At 44.4% G+C, this 20,650-nt stretch overlaps 1 non-coding gene across 1 annotated transcript; it reads right to left on the bottom strand.

The window, feature by feature from the left end:
* Positions 1–11,095: 11,095 nt before the first annotated feature.
* Positions 11,096–11,168, bottom strand: Trnak-cuu. Its single transcript has one exon. It is a non-coding gene; the product is annotated as a tRNA-Lys (tRNA).
* Positions 11,169–20,650: the final 9,482 nt, after the last annotated feature.

Here is a 20,650-nt window from a genome sequence, read left to right on the forward strand (position 1 = left end):
AGTTCGGCCCCCGGCTGACGCGAAGCCGAGTGGGGGGAGGGGGGAGGGAGACGCCTTCCCTCTCCCCCCCCCCCCCCCGCTCCTTCTTCCCCCCCTCCCCCGCCCACCCAGTCTCTCGAGTATCCAGACCCCAGGGGCTTGTTAAAACCCAGATCTGATTTTCTGTCGGAGGAAGAAATAAGTCAGTCACTGGCTGGCGATGAAAAGGCTCGGGGACAGACGCTTTTTATGCAAGATGAGGCCACGAAGAGGAGGGTGTTGAAGTGGCCCGAGGACCGGACTGTCTCTGCAGCCTGGGTTCCACAGCATCACCAGCACTCTGCCGAGGAGAGCTTTGGAGGCCAGAGAGGGAGCCAGCGGGAAGGAGCTCGGCTCCAGAAGCTTCGGTGTTTAGAAAGCCGTGCCCTGTTTACTGGGTCGGTGCCACGACCATTTGTAGATTCCGGCTTCTGACGTCTCGCTCAGTCCCACAGAAGGAGGCAAACCTTTACTGATGCCAAAGTCAGGGTTCCATGACTGACCTCCCTGTACCCTTTCTGTCATCTTGTTTCTCTGAGGTAGTTTTGAATGTCTACACAATCTGAAAAAAACAAAACCCAAAACCTTTCTTCACATCGTTCCTCTGTTCAAAAATTTCTTAGTGCACTGTGCTGTGACTAACACTGTGCCCACAGAATTACATGAATTCTGCTATGAAATAAATAACGCTGTACCCACAGAATTACAAGAATTGCATACAAAAGCTTAAGAGCTGTTAACTAGGAGGTAAGTCCCCAAATCGTCATCCTGATATTTGAAGCCCTTCCTGCGGCTACCTACCTACCCCAGGGAAAGCCTTTGGGCTCAAGTCTCACTAGGTAGCCCTGGCTGGCCTGGAACCGGCCATGTAGACAGGACTGGCCTTGAACTCACAAGAATCTACCTAACTCTGCCTCCTGAGACTCTGTTTCTAATTTTCTGTTTTTTTATTTTTATTTTTTGGTTTTGGTTTTTGAGTCAGGGTTTCTCTGTGTAGTCCTGGCTAGCCTGGAACTAGCTGTGTAGACTGGGCTAGCCTTGTACTCACAGAGATCTACCTGACTCTGCCTCTTGAGACCCTGCCTCTAATTTTCTGTTGTTTTTTTCAACACGTGGTTTTTCGGTGTAGCTCTGGCTGTCCTGGAACTAGCTCTGTGGACCAAGCTAGCCTCAGACTCAGAGATTTGCCTGACTCTGCCTCCTGAGTGCCGGGATTAGAGGCATACACCACCACACTCTGCTTCTGTTGTATTTTAAACTACTTTATGAAAGGCTTCCTCTATTTACATTTCAATCAGCAACTTAAAAAAAATACCTTTTTTCCCACATTCTTGCCAAACATAGTATTCCCACTCTCTGATTTTAATACAAGTGAAGCGTGTTGTGAAAAGAAGCAACATACAAGAGTGTACATTTAGCAGTGGGTTAGAAATCAGAACAGCGATTAACTGGGTGTCCAGGGTGGGTAGAGGGAGATAAATAGGAAAGTGGCACTAAGGAATCTTAAGATGCTAGAAATGTTCTATATCTTGATTTTTTTTAGATCTTGTGTGATTATATGATCATGTGTATTTTTTTTTTTTTGAGCTGAAGACCAAACTCAGGGCCTTGGCGAGCGCTCTTCCACTGAACTAAATCCCCAACCCCGATCATGTGAATTTTTAAGCATGACCTTATGTAATGCACTTTATCATACCTGTATCATACCTTAATAGCGCATCTTAAATTTATTTATATGTGTGCTGTGCATGTTGGAGGTCAGAAGACAGCTTGCAAGAGCCAGTTCTCTCTTTTTTTCATGTTGGTTCTGGATATAGAACTCAGGTGACCAACCTTAGCAACTGCTTCCTTTAGCCAGTGAACCATCTAGCCAACAAAAAAAACGTTCATGCTCATTTTAAAATGTTTTGTTATGAGTAGTGGAAAAGTGATTCATCATTTAAGAGGTTGAAGACCTGGGTTCAATTCCCATCACCTATATGACACCTTACAGTAGCTTTAGTTCCAGTTAGAAAAGCAGTAAGTGCTGTTATCCAATGAATGGTCAATACAGACCCTCCCTTTTAAAAAATATTATGTATGCATTATGTGTGTATGGGCACAAGTGCCATAGCCCACATGTGTAAACCAGAGGACAGCTCTGTGAAGTTGATTCTCTCTTCTCCCCTTATGTGGGTTCTGGACTGGAATTCAGGTCTCTCTCGGCCTACACAATAAGAGCCTTCATTTGTTCTGCCATTTAAAAAAATTAGCTCAGAAGAGCTTAATCTAGAAGCCCACGCACCCAATTCAAAGGGCATAGGGATTTGTTTTTCTTAGTGCTGGCAGTCAAACTCAGGGCCTTGCACATTCTAGGCAAACACTCCATCACTGAGCTACATTCTCAGCTCAAGGGTCCATGAATTTGCATGAGCCAAAAAAATAAATAAATAAATAAACAAATGACATTGTTTTCTCCCAACTCAAGCTAAAATTTGGTATTTCTTTATAAATGAAGATAGTGGGGCTGGAGAGATGGCTCAGCAGTTAAAAGAGCTTGATGCTGGGTTCAATTACCAGGACCCACGTGGCAGCTCACAAATGCCTGTAACTCCAGTCAGTACAAGGAAATCTAATGCCTTCTTCTAGCCTCTGAGTGGCACACATGGAGACAGAACACTCATACACAAAATAACAAATTAATAAATAATTACATGATAGATAGATAGATAGATAGAGGGCCAATGAGATGACTCAGAGAATAAAGTCTTGCTAACACACACACACACACACACACACACACACACACACACACACACTGGCACAAGTGCCCCCATGCAAACACACAGCAAGTAAATGTAATAAAATTGTTTGTTGCGGTAGCGCCTGCGCTATCACCACCCGTTTCCCATGTCCGAGCAAGGGGCTGTGGATCGAAAAACAGAGACAAAAGACAGTGGGTCATTTGTGCCAGGGGATGCAGAATGCAGTTTATTGAAGAAGGGAGGGAACCTTAAATACAGGCTTACAGCACAATGGAGGAACCCTGGGGGGCAGAAGTTCGCTACTGAATATTCTACATTCTTGCATCTAAGCTGTTTACACCAAATGCAGGATACACAAACAAAGAACTTCCCTTAAGCATTCAGGAGGGTGGAGACCAGCAGGGAATCAGCATAGGGAGGACATCAAGGTCAAGGTCGGCAAGCAGGCAGCAATTACCCAACTTGGGAGTTCCAGGGCACTGCATATCCCCCCTTTTTACTAAAAAATGAGCTTCTGACTTAGGTTGCATTGGACATCAGCAGGTTGCCTTACCCGTCATAGAGACACTTGCCCAGGCCACACAAGTGCTCTGTCTTAGGTTGACAACCGCCCCACCAAGCATTACCCGTCTCTGAATACTCATTATCATACAGGCTCAACCATGTGAGCTGTAGGGTTAACTGCTGCCAAAGATCTCAAAGTGGTGCTGGGCTTGCAATCTGTGTGACACAGAAAAGACCAACATAAGTCCTAACCCACCCATAGCCAGTAGGCTAGAGGCAATTGAGTCATTCCCTTCTTTAACGAGCCTTACTGCAAATTGAAGTCCTTGTAAGATGGTATCCCAAAAGCAAATGGAACTTGAGTTTATTGAATTTATAACATTCAAAGCCAATTGAAATGTATATAACTACTGAATTAAATTTATCATGCCCAATAGAATGAAAGAGTACTTAACTATGGTAGCTACTTTTGCTGCCAGGGTCTCCATTGTGCTAGCTGTAGTGAAATGGCAATCCCAGAAACAGTAGCAGCAGTGGCTGCCACTGCTATAACAGCAACAGCGGTGTCAAATTCTCTTCTGGAGTGTGTGAGCATCATCGGTGTCTAACTGCCACAGTCCACTGGCATGGACACAGCTCCAGGAACACGAACCACCAAGGCCTATTTCTTGATCCTATCACGACTTAAGCTGGCAGCTCTGTAAAAGAACAACTAAGAACCATAAAGAAAAAGAAAGACAGAAGACAAGGAGCAGAACTAATGTCTCATAATGGCTACATTCAGGCTCACAGATTTTTAAGGTATCTTCAAAAGGGGTTAGATGAATTTCAGGAGGTCAATAAATGTTACACAGAGCCACTCCTGAAGAGTAGGTACTACACCAGCTTGAAGAGGGTTGTGAAAATGAAAAGGCTTAGCTGGCTTGCTACGGTTAACAAATGAAAGTCAGTGACCATCAGAGTTATCCTTAATCTCCAAGGTGTCTGGGTGACACGTTCTCAAACATACTTGAAAGAGCAGTTACCATACATTACCTTCTGAAGAATCCAACCGAATGGCTACAGTTTCTAGGCTTATGTTAACACTTGCCAAAGTTGGCCGTATTGGGCTCTCAATCCCCACTGGCATCAGAAGGGAGAGTTTTTCACGAAGGCCCAATAAGTCTCTGCCATGCTGGGATTCAGCAGCAGCCACAGGGTGCACACAGCGCTCAGGAACCCAAAGAGGAACCTCATTGTCCTGAGGAAAGACACAAACAGAACCCCGGGCCCACACCAACACCGGATCGGGTCCCTTCCAAGTGCCAGTAGAAAGATCCTTCCATCGCACCAGAGGGTGATTTGTAACAGGAGCCCTCCAGTGCTTATCTGCAGCGGATACTCCAGCAGAATCCACCGATAAAAAATTTAAAAATGTATAAAACAAGGGAAAGAATATAATGTGGGGAGGAGAGATGAGCCCCTAGTTCCCCCCTTTTTACTTTAGCAATATATGTTTTTAAGGTACGATGGCAACGTTCTACTATAGCCTGTCCTTGAGGGTTATAAGGAATACCAGTCTTATTAGCAATAGAACCATTATCAGTCTTTATGCATTTAATTGTTAATAAATAAAATAAAAATAATTTAAAATATAAAATAAATGGAGATGGCAAGCCATGCTAATTGGTGGCACCTATGTATGACTTTGCCACCAGTGAAAATTAAGCTGCTTTCTGATCACATTACTCACGTTACAGTTCCTGTATATATTTCAGAAATATCATTGATGTTCGTCACTCCTTTGAAATTACTGTGCTTGAGGCTAGAGAGATGACTCAGTGGTTAAGAACATGTACTTCTATTACAGAGGAGCCAAGTTCCCTTTCCAGCTGTTGTCAGACAGATCTTAAACACCTGTAACTACAGCTCCAGGAGGATCCGATGCCTCTAGCCTCTCAGGGCAACTGCATTCACATGCATGGACACACATAGTCACATGGTTAAGAATAAAACAGATCTTCAATTTTGTTACTTATTAGACCTGATCTAGATCCTATTATTTATTAGATTAATGTTAAAGTATGTACCTACTGGATGTTTAAGTATTTGATAGCTTTATTTTTATAAAATGATTTACTCTTTGAATCTTATGCTTTTTATTTTGTATATCTGAAAACATTATAAGAAAAAAGTTCATTGGCTGAACTGACTGCCACCAAGACTGGAGGCACAAATAAAGCACACACCCACACAGCCTGTGTTAATGGTGGTAATAGTATTGGTTATTTGTTTATGGTATTCAAATTCGGAAAAGCCTGAGCTGTTTTGAATGTCTGACATGACTTTTACTTTATATATGTATTTGTTTCTCCATCTGTATACACATATATGTGTTTTGTGTCGTATATGTAAGTGGGGGCACATGCATGCCACTGCAGAGTCGAAAGGCTGGAGGATAAGCTATAGGAATGTTGGGATTTCAGCCACTTGGCCCCATCTCCTGCTTTCTCTTGGGTCTGGGGATTTGATCTGAGGTCAGTAAGCACTTTCTTCCTTGAGCCACCTCCCTGGCCTTTATTTTATCTTTTGAGATAGGGTCTCATGTATCCCATACTGTGTCAAACCCACTACATCAGCAAGGATCATTCTTTTGCCTCCAATTACTGAATAATAGCAGTATAGCCATGTGCCACCATGCCCACATTTGATATATGTATACATGGGTCTCATTGCAGCCATTGAGAATACCACAGTGCCTGGTGATGAGAAGTAATCACTGGGATAAAGAGGCTAAAGTCCTTTTTGTTTTTGACTCATCAGTTGATGTTGCTGGAGTAGTCAATGTCAGAGCTTGGGCTCTGGCAGCCCTGACAAGCCAGGTTCAGCCTGTCCTCAACAGGTCAACTTAACAGACACACAGTAGTGAAGAGCACAGGAAAGTAATTTATTCAAGGGAGTTACAGTAGGAACGGAACAAATTATGAGTTCCATTAACACCCTCTTCCAGTTTATCTTCAGGATTCTGACATGAGGTTTAGGTTTATGTAGAGGGCAAGAGACACACAGCATAACTGGGCCAGTGAGATGGCTCAATGGGTAGAAACCAAGCCTGACAACCTGAGTTTGATCCCTGGGACCCACCTGGCAGAAGGAGAGAGATAGTTGTTCCCAAAAGTTGTCCTCTTCACCACACACACACACACACACACAAACGCAGAGAGAGAGAGAGAGAGAGAGAGAGAGAGAGAGAGAGAGAACACAAAATCAAAAAGTGATAGAAATTTTTAAAGACCTATTTATTTATTATGTATACAGCATGTATGACCAGAATAGGGCCCCAGACCTTATTACAGATGGCTGTGAGCCACCATGTGGTGCTGGGAATTGAACTCAGGACCTCTGGAAGAGCAGTCAGTGCTCTTAACCTCTGAGCCATCTCTCCAGCCCCAAGAAACTTGTGAATAGATACGCATAAGTAAGCAGTGTTAGTCAACGTGTGGTCCCTGTTTGTGGAGGTTTGAGTGAGAGCACCTCCCATAGGTTTGTGGGCTTGACTGCTTGGTCCCCGTAGATGGAACTGTTTGGGAAGGATTAGGAGGTGTGGCCTTGCTGGAGGAGGTGTGTCACTGGGGGCGGGATTTGAGGTTTCAAAAGACTCACCATTCCCAGTGTGCATCCCACGTTTAGATCATGGTGTGAGCTCTCAGTGTTTCCTGTCTAGGTGCCTTTGCTCTGCCGTCATGGACTCTATCCTCCAAAACCACAGACCTGATTGAACACTTTCTTTTCTAAGCTGCCTTGGTCACGGTGTTTTGCCACAGCAAAGTAACTAACGCACTGACACTGCCTTGTCTGTGTAACAATCTCCAGGCCAGCCCGAGGTCCACAGTGAGACTGTCTTAAAAGAAATGTTAGGAAGGTGGGGGAGGGTAGTTTGTACTTTGCCCTGGTTTCAAACCCAGCAAGTCCCTCTCGCCCATACACACACAAGAACTAGATTGGACTCATGAGGAACCATGGTGTACGGTCTATCCACCACTCAGCTTCTACAGTTATTAACATGTGCCCAATTCTTTTCTTTTCTTTCCTTCTCTCCCTTTTTTCTCATTTTTCAAGACAGGGTCTCTTTGTATATCTCTGTTCCTGAAGCTTGCTCTGTAGACTATGTTAGCTTTGAACTCACAGAGATCTGCCTGCCTTGTCTCCCAACTGCTGGGACCCAGTTCCAATCTTGCTTCTTAGGTACCCCTTCATCCTTCCTCCACAAAAGATATTTACATAGAAATCACAGATTGTGCGCCTATATTTGATTCTATACAATGAAATATAGCTCTATAAAAGTCACACACACACACACACACACACACACACAGATACAACATTATTACAATTAAAAGTAAATAATTCCTTTATGTCTTTTTTTTTTTTTTTTTTTTTTTTTGGTTTTTCGAGACAGGGTTTCTCTGTGTAGCTTTGGAGCCTGTCCTGAAACTCGCTCTGTAGCCCAGGCTGGCCTCGAACTAACAGAGGCGTGCGCCACCACCGCCCAGCCCTTTATGTCTGTTAGATATTTAGTCAATGTTTAAATTTTCTGATTGTCCCTTACATAGCAAATCAACATCTAAATAAGAGACAGCCTTTTATTTGATTAAGATGTCTCTGTCTAGCAGAGAACTCAGAAAGCTGAGTGAGGTGGGCCAGCTCAGGCAATGTAGTGAGACCATGTCTTTAAAAAAAAATTTATCTTTTTTTCTTGCCACTTAGTAGTTGAAACTGACAGACAAAATTAACGCATCTTCTTAAAATAAATGTGTGATACATAGATTAACTAAACACAAAATCCCTCTTCAAATATAAAATCCATGGAAAAACAAAACATGCAATAAGTCACTAGTCCAAAATCATCAGCCAAGATTAAGAAGAAAATATCCTTTGAGGTAAACTTTTACAAGGCTGCTTCTCACGAAGCCTAGCCCTTGACTGGTGGCTGACCAGGACAAGTATTGATACAAAGGCCATGGGACTCAGAGGTATGGCCTCTGTAACCTGACCAGGGACCTGCTGAACTGCTCACACTGGCTTCTTGAGATGACAGGGGTGTGTGTGGGGGGGGGCAGTTCTGGGCTGCTCCACACTTCCACATGTTAGTATCCCATGTCCTGATCTGTGAGCCACATTCGGATTAGCTGGAGTTTGACTGTTCATTCCAGATGGCTGTACTGACCTACAGAACGGATCAGTTAGGTCTGTGGTAATGGAACTAGGGAGGAAGTGACGCAAATAAACTTATATGGTCTTGAAAAAAAAGTAAGTGTTGATTCTGGGAGACCTGTGGCCTGGCTACACTACGTGTGCTCACTTGGCACCTGAGCCTTTTGAGGAGAATGACAATTAGCTTCTCTACTGTGTCTAAGAGCTACTTCATAACAGAATAAATTTGAAATCAGAACTACTAACCAACCAGAATGCAGATTTTTTTCTTTTTCTCACTTTCTCTCTCTCTCTCTCTCTCTCTCTCTCTCTCTCTCTTTCTCTCTCTCTCTTTCTTTATTCATTCATTTATTTATTTTTCTATTATCAGCTTGATACAGTACAAATTCTTATCCTAATAGTGAAATGTTTCATTGAAGCTTGCCCAGTGATTGAGTAAACCCAAAACTTATTATAAGCCACAGTCATCCTAGGGTTCCCCCTGCTATGTAGCCTCCCTGGTTCTGTGGGTTGCAGTCTGATTGTTCTTTGCTTTACATCTAGTATCCACTTATGAGTGAGTACATGCCATGTTTGTCCTTCTGAGTTTGGATTACCTCACTCAGGATGATATTTTCCAGTTCCATCCAATTGCCTGCAAACCTCATGCTGTCATTGTTTTTCTCTGCTGAGTAGTATTCCATTGTATATATGTACAACATTTTCTTTATCCATTCTTCAGTTGATGGGCATCTAGGTTGTTTCCAGGTTCTGGCTATTACAAATATTGCTGCTATGAACATAGTTGAGCATGTGTCCTTGTGGTATGATTGAGCACAGGATGCAGATTATATTCATTTCCTGCAGCAGCCAGAATAAAGTATTAGCAGCTAGGTAGGTTATAGGAGAGAAATGGATGGTTTCACAGTTTAGGAGCTGGAATGAAGGTGTTGGTCATGTTGGCTCTTCTGTGAATAATGATGGAGAATCCGTCCCATGCATTTATTTCCCCAAGCCTTTGGTAGTTGCTGACAGTATTTGGAGTTCCTTCATTCATGGAAACTATGCCTCCTTCTCTGCCTTGATCTTCCCAGGACATCCTCCCATTTGTCCAAAGGGACGTCTTTGTCTAGACTTCTCCCTTGTGATGAGGCTAGCAGTCATACTGCATTTACAACCTGCCCTGACTTCATCCAGACTACTTCCATCCATTCATAACACTATTTCTAAATAAAACAACTTGCTGAGATAGTGGGATTAGCACTTTTTTTTTTTTTTTTTTTTAAGATCCTATAGATTACAGATGGTTGTGAGCCACCATGTGATTGCTGGGAATTGAACTCAGAACCTCTGGAAGAGCACCAATGCTCTTAACCTCTGAGCTATCTCTCCAGCCCTGGATTTTAACATAGGAATGGGGGTGGGGTGGGCAGACACACATTTCCCCCTATTACACTGATTTGTATTAAATGGATGCATAGGATTTTCACTGACTTCTCATCAGTTTACAGTTTGTTGCTTCTTTGCTGTCCTGGAAATTTTCCAACCCTCTGCATATCACCTAGAGCCTGAGCACTTCAGTAACTAGTCTCTGAGAATCTTTATCCCTCCCTCCCTTTCCTCCCCCCCCCCCCTTTGTTCTTTCTCTTTGCAACATGGGAACTTGATGTTTGCAGGGAATGTCCATGTTTTGTCTTTCCATGTCTGAAACTGTGTTTTGGATTGATGACAATAACATATGTTAATTGTGGAGGGCATTTAAGAACTGCTGGGGGGCGGGGGCGGGGTGTGGCATGCTGCCTTTAACAGCAGGGCAGCAGAAACAGGCAGATTTCTGTGAGTTCCAGGCTAGCCTGATCTAAAGCAAAGTTCAGAGTTCCAGGACAGTCACGGCTACACAGAGAAGCCTTGAAAAACTGAAAATGAAACAAAACAAAAAGAATTGCTGAAGGATGACTGAAAATATTTAAGAACTTGGAACTGTCAATATTAAAGCAAAATTTTACTCAATGGGAATTGTTTTGGGAAAATCTACGAAGAAAGGGAGCTCTAAAAGCACAAAAAATATTGCAATTTCAATCACTAACTTCAATAAAAAGAAAAAGGAAGGGGATAAAAAATAGAAAAAATAAAAAATTTTTAAAAAGCGCTAACGGTGCATTTCCAATCGTGTGTAGCCAATGCAACTCCAAATCAACCTTCAAAACCACAGACAGCATTAAATAAAAATATCATTTATGCAATGTTTGTGACCTCCATGATTTCATTCATTCTCATGTCACGGTACTCCCAAACGTTTCACTTAAGGCTGCCCTTAGATAGAACATTGAAATAGAATTATAAATTTTTTTCCCACGCAGAATAATTTTTTGGGTTTCTTGCTGGTTTTCATTTAAATCCGACATACTATTATGTGAGGATTCGAGGTGTGGATACCAAGGAAGGACTTGTGGGGGTCATTTCCGTCCTTTCAACCACGTAGGCTCCAGGACAAAATTAGAGCTCCTAGGTTGAGTGGGGGTGCCTAGTCTTTCCCCACTAGCTTCATCCTTATGGTTCTTCTGGCGTTGGGATTGTTTGACAAGTAACGTGGAAATATTCAGTACTCAACCTTGACAACATGTCAGATGCTGACCTGGAAAACTGAAAAGTGAAGCCGCCCAACGTGGGGCTCGAACCCACGACCCTGGGATTAAGAGTCCCATGCTCTACCGACTGAGCTAGCCGGGCAGTTGGAGGTCTGCCTTTTCTAAGTCCTTTCAAAGGAATGACATTATTTTAGTTTGCTTCAAGTGTATCTTTGTCAAAGTATCTTTTCCGAGCTTTTCTTTTTTCTTTTTTCTTCTTTGCTCTCTCTCTCTCTCTCTTTCTCTCTCTCTCTCTCTCTCTTTTTTTTTTGTAAAATATCTCACGAAACGAATTGTATTTTGTTTCTGCTTCCTTGAGCCCAAACTTCTGCTGTTTGATAAAAATGTCTAAACAGCCCTCTAGCGGTCAGAATCTCCTGTTCTCTGAGGTAAAGCCGGGCGAGGAAGCTGGCTCCCTGCCGGCTGGGGTGTCTGTGGTCCAGAAGTTTCCCGCGCTGCCAGGACAGCTGGGCGTATGCTCCGTGCCGGCACCAAAGCAGCTCCGGACCACAGTCCTGCAAAGCCGCAGCACCACGCGGGTAACTAAGAGCTGGCGAGATGCCTCAGCGGCAGGGAACTTCCCAACCCCAGCTAACGGGTTACTTGAGTTTCACCCCTGGGACCCCATGGTGGCAGGAGAGAACCGACTGCTGTATGCGTGCACACACACTTGTAATTTAGAATACATTTGCAAAAGAAGCTAGCTGTGCTTTACAGAGCTCAGGAAGCTTAGAAAGACAGAAGATTCAGAAGATCCTTCCTTCCCCAAGGAGCTCCAACTATGCTTTCTTGAGTCCTCAGCCAAGCTGGGATGGGCTTTGGGTCACCCACACCCCAATAAACAAAGCAAGTTAAACGTAGCTGTCGGCTGGTGCCCCATCAAAACAGACGCTTGATCATGGATCTCAGGAAAAGCTACACAACACTTTCTAAACAAAGAGTATTGACTGGTTAAGCCGTGGCAGGAATAGTATTCTACAGGCTTCTAGTTTGCCATCTTAATCTAAAAATAGAACATCAGTGAGATAATGTGTGGTCATTAGTGAAGCCGTACCAGGTCAACAGTAATTAGTCTCAGTTATCTATGGATACCTTACATATTTACTGAGAAGAATGATGCTATTTAATCTCATCAGTAACAGTTTATTTGGATTCACCCACCTTTAGATCTTATTGCTCATTTACAGGAAATAAAAGGGATTGTGATAGAAAAATAATATAATGAAGAAACTAAATTGTTGCTTTCTGGCTTGTTTTTGTTTTGAAACAGGAACTCACTGCAACCAGACTGGCCCTGAAACTCAAGAGATTTGCTTGCTGCCTTTGCCTTCCGAAGCTGGGGTTGAAGGCATGGGCCATCACATCTAGCCTTGGTTTTGTTTTGATTGTAGCGCTGGAAATCAACCCCAGACTCTCCTGCATGCTAGGCTATCACCATCACTGAGCCACACAGAGCCCCAGCCCAATACTACAATCTTACCCATGATTTCTGCTAAATTAAAAAAACCCAGAGTATCAAAATTTTTATATTTAGTAGCTGACCAGGACAAATTGATTATGGAACGATTTGGAGATCAACTGGGGAAATTTGGTAGTTTGAATGTAAAAGATGAGATAAAGACTTGCTGAAGTGGAAAAATGTAGACGTTTGACTGAATGAGAGAGCAGACCGCTGAGTAAAATGTCACCTTGCATTTAAGTGAAAATGCTAACTAGGTATGGTGCACACCTTTAATCCCAGCACTCAGGAGGCAGAGGCAGGTGGATCTCTGTGAGTTCCAGGCCGGCTTGGTCTACAGAAAGAGTTCTAAGACAGACAGAGAAACCCTGTCTTGAAAACAAATAAGCAAACAAAAGAAAAGAAAAGAAAAGAAAAGATAGGGTTTTTTTTGTTTTGTTTTGTTTTTTTTAAGACACCATATAAAGACTGATACCTGGGTGAATGTAAAGAGTTGACTTTTTGTTTGCTTTTGTCTTTTGAGTTTTTTAAAACACAGACACACATGTTTCTGCAATAAAAAGTGTTTTGTTTTTTGAGTGGATGACAAAAGGAAGGAGACCATTAAAACTTTAAAACGTGGCCAACAATTAGGTTCACATAATGAGACTCCGAAGTTCCCAAACACTTCATATATATATAGAGAGAGACTATAAATCCAGCCTGACTCTTCCTGGCCATCAAGGAAATGAAGAGGAAGAGGAGAGGAAGAGGAAGTAGGGAAAGCTGGTAGAGTTCATTATACCCATAGTTCCCTTAGGTGAGGTCACATGGCTAAGCTCTATCCCCTTAGGTTCTAGGACCAAAAAGAGTCAACTATACAGACCTTGGCATTTAGAACAAAAACATACTAGCTATAAGATACCTTGATATTCCCTTCACCCCCTCTAATCTGAGACTGTTTTACACCTATCCTTGGCTACCCCTAAACCCTACCTAGCTGTGACCTTGAACTTCTTATCCTCCTGCCTCTACCCTCCTGAGCGCTGGGAATACAAACATGTTGCCATGCCTAGTTTTATGTAGGGCTGGCCATCCGATTTGGGGCTTCCTGAACGCAAGAGGCAAGTAGTCTATTCACTGATCCACATTCTCAGACTTTCAGTGGGTTGATTTCGGTTGAGGGACCTGTACCATCTTCCAGCATCACTGTGGTGAACTCTGAGAGGAGATCTGTGAAGCCCTGTGGGCTCCCATCTCCTTCTCCCTTTGGCACACACCAGCCACAACTGCACCAGATGCCTTAGCAATCTGGGTAGATCTCAGTAGCCAGCTCGAACTAACTTTCTAACACTCCCCCCCACCCCCCCCCCCAGCCAGGGATGCCTTAGGATGAAGCCCTGGGGTCCACACTCCTTACTACGCCCAGTGCACTCCAGTTTCAGCCTTTCTGGCCTCATCCACATGGTCAGCTCCCGCCTGTGAGGTTTCCTTCTTCATCACAGTTCGTTGGCCACCAGTACATGAGGACAAAGGGGCAGAAGCAGCGACAGGAAGTTTTGTATGTGGCCTGTGAACGTGGCACAGATAGCTCTCTGACAGACAGCTTCAATGAGTTAGCTCAACTTTACTCCAGAGTATAGGTGATATATAGGACTGGGGTGGTATCTGGGGCAAACCCTAATTTGCATTAGGTGGCACACTCCTATCATATAGCTGGGTTAGTGGCAGCACAGCCCCATGAAAACAGCTAGAGCATGCTACTTAATTACCAGGTGGGCAGCAGGGAAAGAGTGTTTGCAGGGAACTGTGTCAAGAGTCACTCTTGAGATAAGTCAGGCATCCAGGCCTAGAGACATCCTCCAGATGAGGCTAGGTAGAGAGAAGGAAGCTCCTACTGGTGGGTAGGGAGTCTTCCATATTGTTCTGAGCCCGAGGAGAGCTGCCAAACTATGGTAGACTGCAACTTCTGACCAGTGGGGCCTCCCAACATCTCCCTCTGTTTTATTTTATAATGGAGAAGTGTCATCCTAAGCCTAGAAGAACCTGTTGTCCTTGTTGGATGGGTCCGGGACTTGGTAGTGAACCTGATTGGTGGTGGTTTTAACAATAGCAGTGTTCTGCTGCTGGAGGAACTGAAAAAGGCAAGGGGCAAGCATCAAACAAAATATAGCACAGAGAACTGATAAAGGGTAGGAGCCAGGAAAACAAGGGGTTACTGAACTAGCTGAGTTGCTGTAGAGCCTGGGATTTTGAGAGCAGGTCTGTGTGGAGTTTTTGAGGGTACTGACATTAGTTTCAACCACATTTGACTCTACAAAGGAACAGCATTCTTCCCCCAGTGCCAGCAAGTCCCTCCAGGTTCAGCAGTTATCGGTTCCAGTGCTTTTCTGTTTCGGAGCACAGCCCCAGCAAGAGAGTTCATCTGTCGTTGGAGGGATCCAAGGCTGTCAGTTGTGGATGCCATTACCTGACTCAGTTTGTCTCTGAAGTCTCCAGCCAGATGATGTGTCTGGACGATGGCAGTTGTTTCAGTCCCGGCAGATCCAAGTCAGATGACAAGTCCTATTCCTACCAGTAAAGGAAAGACTATCTCATGTCTTCACCTGGTTTGCAGCAGCCATGCGGCCTTTTCTTCCTTATATAGATAAACCTGTGGAATAATCACAACAGGGGTGCAAAATCCTGGCAGGGGGTGTCTATACAGGGGGCTATCTTTCTCTTACACCAAAGGAAGAAAGGAGGCGGTGTGCACAGGTTAAGCTAGTAAAGGTTTGATTGACAGCACATTAATGGTCTGTAGGTATAAGTTGGGGAGAAAGACAAAGGGGTAAAGTAGGTTTTTGATCAAAGAGGGGAATATCATGAAGGAGCAGGTGGATAACATCTTTCTCGGCAGACATTGTGGGTTTTCGAGACAGGGTTTCTCTGTGTAACTGCCCTGGCTGTCCTGGAACTCACTCTGTAGCCCAGGCTGGCCTCGAACTCACAGAGATCCGCCTGGCTCTGCCTCCCGAGTGCTGGGATTAAAGGCGTGCGCCGCCACCACCTGGTTTTGGCAGACATTGCTACAGAAGTGTTTATGGGTACTAGAAGCGCATAAGAAGCAATGAGAGGTGTTTGGATATTCAGTGAATGGGAGGAAAACAGAAACATTGAATGTATAGACTCCAGGACATTGTTCATCTGATTTGTTCCTCCTTTTGTTTTTCTTGTAGAACAAGGTTATAATGAGTTAAGACTTAGCTGCAGTTACAAGCTGTCAGGAGATGTGAATGTCAGCAGAGGGGTATCTAGTGAAGGGGAGGCCACCTTGATAGTATTTGTCCATTACCCCTGTGCGCCAGCAGGCATGCCAAGGTTCTGCATGGTTGATGAGGAAGGCACTTAAACCATCATTATCTATTAGGAAAATGGATCTTTCCTTTTTGTGATCAAAGTGACCTTGAGCATACTCCCTACCCCCTGCAGCTCTAGTTGGCAAGTGTAGTAGCAGCATCCCCCATAAGTATCTACATCCTTGAGATATGATGGGTCTGTCTGTCAGAAAGGGAAGCAGACAAAATCATCTGGGTGACTGGTGTTGGCATTTGGGTATATCAGAAACTATGGGCTTTTGGCATCCCACCAGTGGGCAATCTCCTGTCCTGAATATTTGATTCCTCCCCGGTATGTTTCCCTGACATAAAACTGTCAGGGAATAGTATTCAGGAGGGTAGGGCTAGCTGAAGGATTGGTATTTAGCAAGGTGAAGCCCCCATACTAGATGTTCCTCAAAACCATGTACTTTGAAGCCTCTGGGAGACCAAAGCACTTCTCCTTCCTTTGAGTGTTCAATCCTCCTGTCCTTTCTCAGTGGCATCCTGATCCCTGGTCAGGAGACATGTCCTCTAGGAAGGCTTTCCTGTCTGCCTTGATGTCAAGGCAGTGGGTCAGGGTGCTGAGAACACTTGGGTTCTCCAGGTGGCTCAGAGCTCAGGGAGATGAGGCTCCTACTTTTCACCCTTCGGTGGTCCTCTCCTCCAGTGACCCGTCCTTATGCATCCACAGTCGACTGCATTCTCTTCTGATTCAACATTGGCTCTCTGCTATGGTGTAGAGAGAAACTACCACAAGATACTGACCTACAACCGCCAGGGCTCCGATTCACGTCAGCCACTCTTTCTAAATTATTTATTTTATGTGTATGAGTGTTCTGGTTGCATATATGTGCACCACACATATGACTGGTACCTGAGGAGTCCAAAAGAGGATGTCTGATCCCCTGGAACAGGAGTTATGGATGGTTGTGATCTACCATGTGGGTGCTGTGAACCAAACCTGGATTCTCTGAAAAGCAGCAAGTGCTCTTAGCAGCCAAGCCATCTTTCCAGCGCCCATCCTTTTTTTTTCTTTATTAGAATACAAAGTATTGGGCGTCATCATGGCCTCTTCACCCACATGTGTCATTGTATTTGGTTCTTTATTAGAATACAAAGTATTGGGCGTCATCAAGGCCTCTTCAGGCACATGTGTCATTGTATTTGGTTCTCATTCGGTCCTCTCCTATGCTGTCCTTCCCTGTGCCCCTCCCCTCACTCTGCAGTTAGTCTCCCCTTCTTTTGCTTTACATGCATTCCATCACCGTCTCTATTTTCTACCTCCCTCCAGATCTCTTCCTCTCCTCTCATGATCCCCTTTCCAGTTCTGCAGTCTGCACGTGCACATAAATAAATACACACAGAACCATACAGTTTTGTTTTGTTTTGTTTTTTGGTTTTTCGAGACAGGGTTTCTCTGTGTAGTTTTGGAGCCTGTCCTGGAAGTCGCTTTGGAGACCAGGCTGGCCTCGAACTCACAAAGATATGCCTGCCTCTGCCTCCCGAGTGCTGGGATTATAGGCATGTGCCACCACTGCCGCCCGGCTAAGAACCATACAGTTTTAAAAGGCTAATTTTGTGATATGTTTTTATTTTTTGAAACAGGCTTTCATTATGTTGTCCACACTGGTTTCAAACTCTTGGACTCAAATGATCCTTTTACCTGTGATGGGACCACGTGTGCCATCACATCTGGTTATATCTGTTTACGTGTGTGTGTGTGTGTGTGTGTGTGTGTGTGTGTGTGTGTGTGTATGTGTGTGTGTTTCAAGACAGGGTTTCTCTGTGTAGCTCTGGCTGGCCTAGAACTCTTTTCCTATACCAGGCTGGCCTTGAATTGACAGAGATCTGCCTCTGCCTCCTGAGAGTGCTGGGATTAGAGGCATGAACCACCACAACCTGGCTTGCTTTATTTAAGGTTATGTGGGCGTTGGAATGAGAATGGTCTCAAAACTCTACATTTCAGTGCTTGGTACCCAGTTGGTGGAACTGTTTAAGAAGGATTTAGGAGGTGTGGCCTTGTGAGAGGAGGTATGTCACTGGAGGTGGGCTTTGAGGTTTCAAAAGCCAAACACCATGCCCACTGCACTCTCTGTTCTCTGCTCAAGCTTCAATTGAGATATAAGCTCTCCCTGATTGCTGCCACCTTCCCTCTGCTCCAGCATCATGAACTCTGACCACCTGGAACCCTAAGCCCAATTACACTCTTTCTTTTATAAGCTGCCTTAGTCATGGTATTTTATCACAGCTATAGAGAAGTAACTAATATAGGTTACTTAATACATTTTAAGTTATCTATTTATTTTGTGTATGGGGAATGGTTGTGCCACATGGAAGTCAGAAGACAACTTCTGAGAGTCCGTTCTCCCCTTCCACCATGGGGTCCTGGAGATCAAACTTGGGTCACCAGACTTGGCAGCAGGCAGCTTTACCTACTTGTGTTGTTGGCTGTTTTTGTAAATCACACATGGAGGCTTATTCTTAATTATAAATGTGCAGCCTTAGCTTGACTTGTTTCTCTCCCACTTTCTTTAACCCAAATTATCCTGTCTAGTGTTTGTTTGGGCTTTCACCTTTCATTATTTCTTACTCCATGGCTTGCTGTGTAGCTGGGTGGCTAGCCCCTCATGTCCTCCTCCTTCTCTGGTTATTTATCCACACCCTTCCCCCCCAGATTTCTCCTTCTATTAATTCTCTCTGCCTGTTAGCCCCACCTATCCTTTCTCCTGCCTTGCTATTGGCCATTCAGTTATTTATTAGACCATCAGGTGTTTTAGATAGGCAAAGTATATCACAGCTTCACAGAGTTAAACAAATGCAACATAAACAAAAGTAATACACCTTAAAATAATATTCCCCAGGCTGGAGAGATGACTTAGTGGTTAAGAGCACTGGCTGTTCTTCCAGAGGTTCTGAGTTCAATTCCCAGCAACCACATGGTGGCTCACAACCATCTGTAATGAGATCTGGTGCCCTCTTCTGGCATGCAGACAAAGCACTGTACACTAAACAAACGAACAAACAAACAAATAATAAATAAATCTTCAAAAAAATAATATTCCCCAACATATACTTGCTTTATTTTGTCAGCCCTAAACTCATTATTTATTTGTTTATTTATTTTGGCTTTTTTTGAGACAAGGTTTCACTGTGTAGCCCTGGCTGTCCTGGAATTCGATCTGTAGACCAGGCTGGCCTAGAACTTACAGAGACCCACCTGCCTCTGCCTCTCAAGTGCTGGGATTGAAGGCATGCACCAACACCACCCAGTTATTTTTTTAAAAGATTTATAGTTTTATTTAATTTATGTCTGTGTGTATGCTTCTGTGAGTTTATGTGTGTGTACCACATGCCTTCAGGTACCTGAGTAGGCCAGAAGAGGATGTCAGTTCCTCTGGAACTGGAGTTACAGGAGGCTGTGAATCACCTTATGTGGGCATTGGAAACTGAATTGTGGTTCTCTGCAAGAGTAATACGCCTTCTTTACAACCGAGTCATCTCTCCAGCCTCATATTGTTATTTTAAAAGAAAAAGGGCTGGACAGTGGTGGCCCATGCCTTTAATCCCAACACTCGGGAAGCAGAGACAGGCAGATATCCTAGTCTGAGGCCAGCCTAGTCTATAGCATGAGTTTCAGGATGCCAGGACTACAACGAGAAACCATGTCTCAAACAACAACAACAACAACAACCCCCCGCCCCACAAAAAAAGGCCACACTCTATTATAGGAGTTTAGATGTATCTTAAACATTTAAGTTGCAAGATAAATATCTGCTTTTCCATCTTATCAGGATATTCAATGCTAACATACACAGCTTCATTTGGATAAAAGGTCCATTTTCTGAAGTGTACGTGTTTAAAGTGTCCTTTGGGGATGTGAGCTGTGGTGTAGGTAGGCCTCCCTGGAAAGTTTGGGCTTTGGTCTCCACGCTACTTTTAGTTGGCTCTAGAGGACCAGGCATGTCTTCCCATTCTGAGCGCCTGATTCTTCTATTCAACAAGAAGATTGCTGTACAAGGATGCTTCAGGTTGGTCCCTCCTCTGTTCACCCTGAATTAACTGGCAGAGCTCTGGGCTGGCTCCCACGCCTTACCACCCAGGCCCGGAGTGACATTCCTTCAGGTTGAAAGGTCAGAAAGGAAATTGTGAGCGCCATGGCTCACAATGCTGCCATTGTGCGTGGCAGAATCTCTTTGTCTTTCAGATCAATATCCATCCCCCAGGCGTAGAAGGGGTGGGCAGCAAGCTTGAGAATGCCGTGGAGGCCAGCCAAGAGCTTCAAGCAACACTTTAGTAACCATACTCTTAGAAGTCTCCGTACAAGGGCCTCAGCATAGATGATTCCAAGGCTGGCTCAGTAACTCGCATTGAGCAAATGGCAGAGCTGGGCTTTCTACACAGTCCTGGGTACATCAAACCCTCCAGTTACCCACAGTCCTGTCTCCTGTACCTGCTTCTTTTTGGGGGTGGGGCGGAGACAGGGTTTCTCTGTGTAGTTTTGGTGCCTGTCCTGGATCTGTCTGTAGACCAGGCTGGCCTCGACCTCACAGAGGTCTGCCTGGCTCTGCCTCCAGGGTGCTGGGATTAAAGGCCTGCGCCACCACCACCCCGCCTGACAGTGGCTTTTCTGTCAGCCCAACTCCTTTTCATACATCCCCCCTCCGCCTGCCTTTGCCAGCCCCTGGAGTACTGGGGGAATCAAAGGCTTTTGAGCGTCCTTCAGCACCCAGCGCTCCTCTGCTCATTTTCTCACCTCCACCTGACTGTGCTGCCCCCTACCGTGATACT

The sequence above is a fragment of the Onychomys torridus genome, chromosome 7 (genome assembly GCF_903995425.1).
Source record: "Onychomys torridus chromosome 7, mOncTor1.1, whole genome shotgun sequence".
Taxonomy (NCBI): domain Eukaryota; kingdom Metazoa; phylum Chordata; class Mammalia; order Rodentia; family Cricetidae; genus Onychomys; species Onychomys torridus.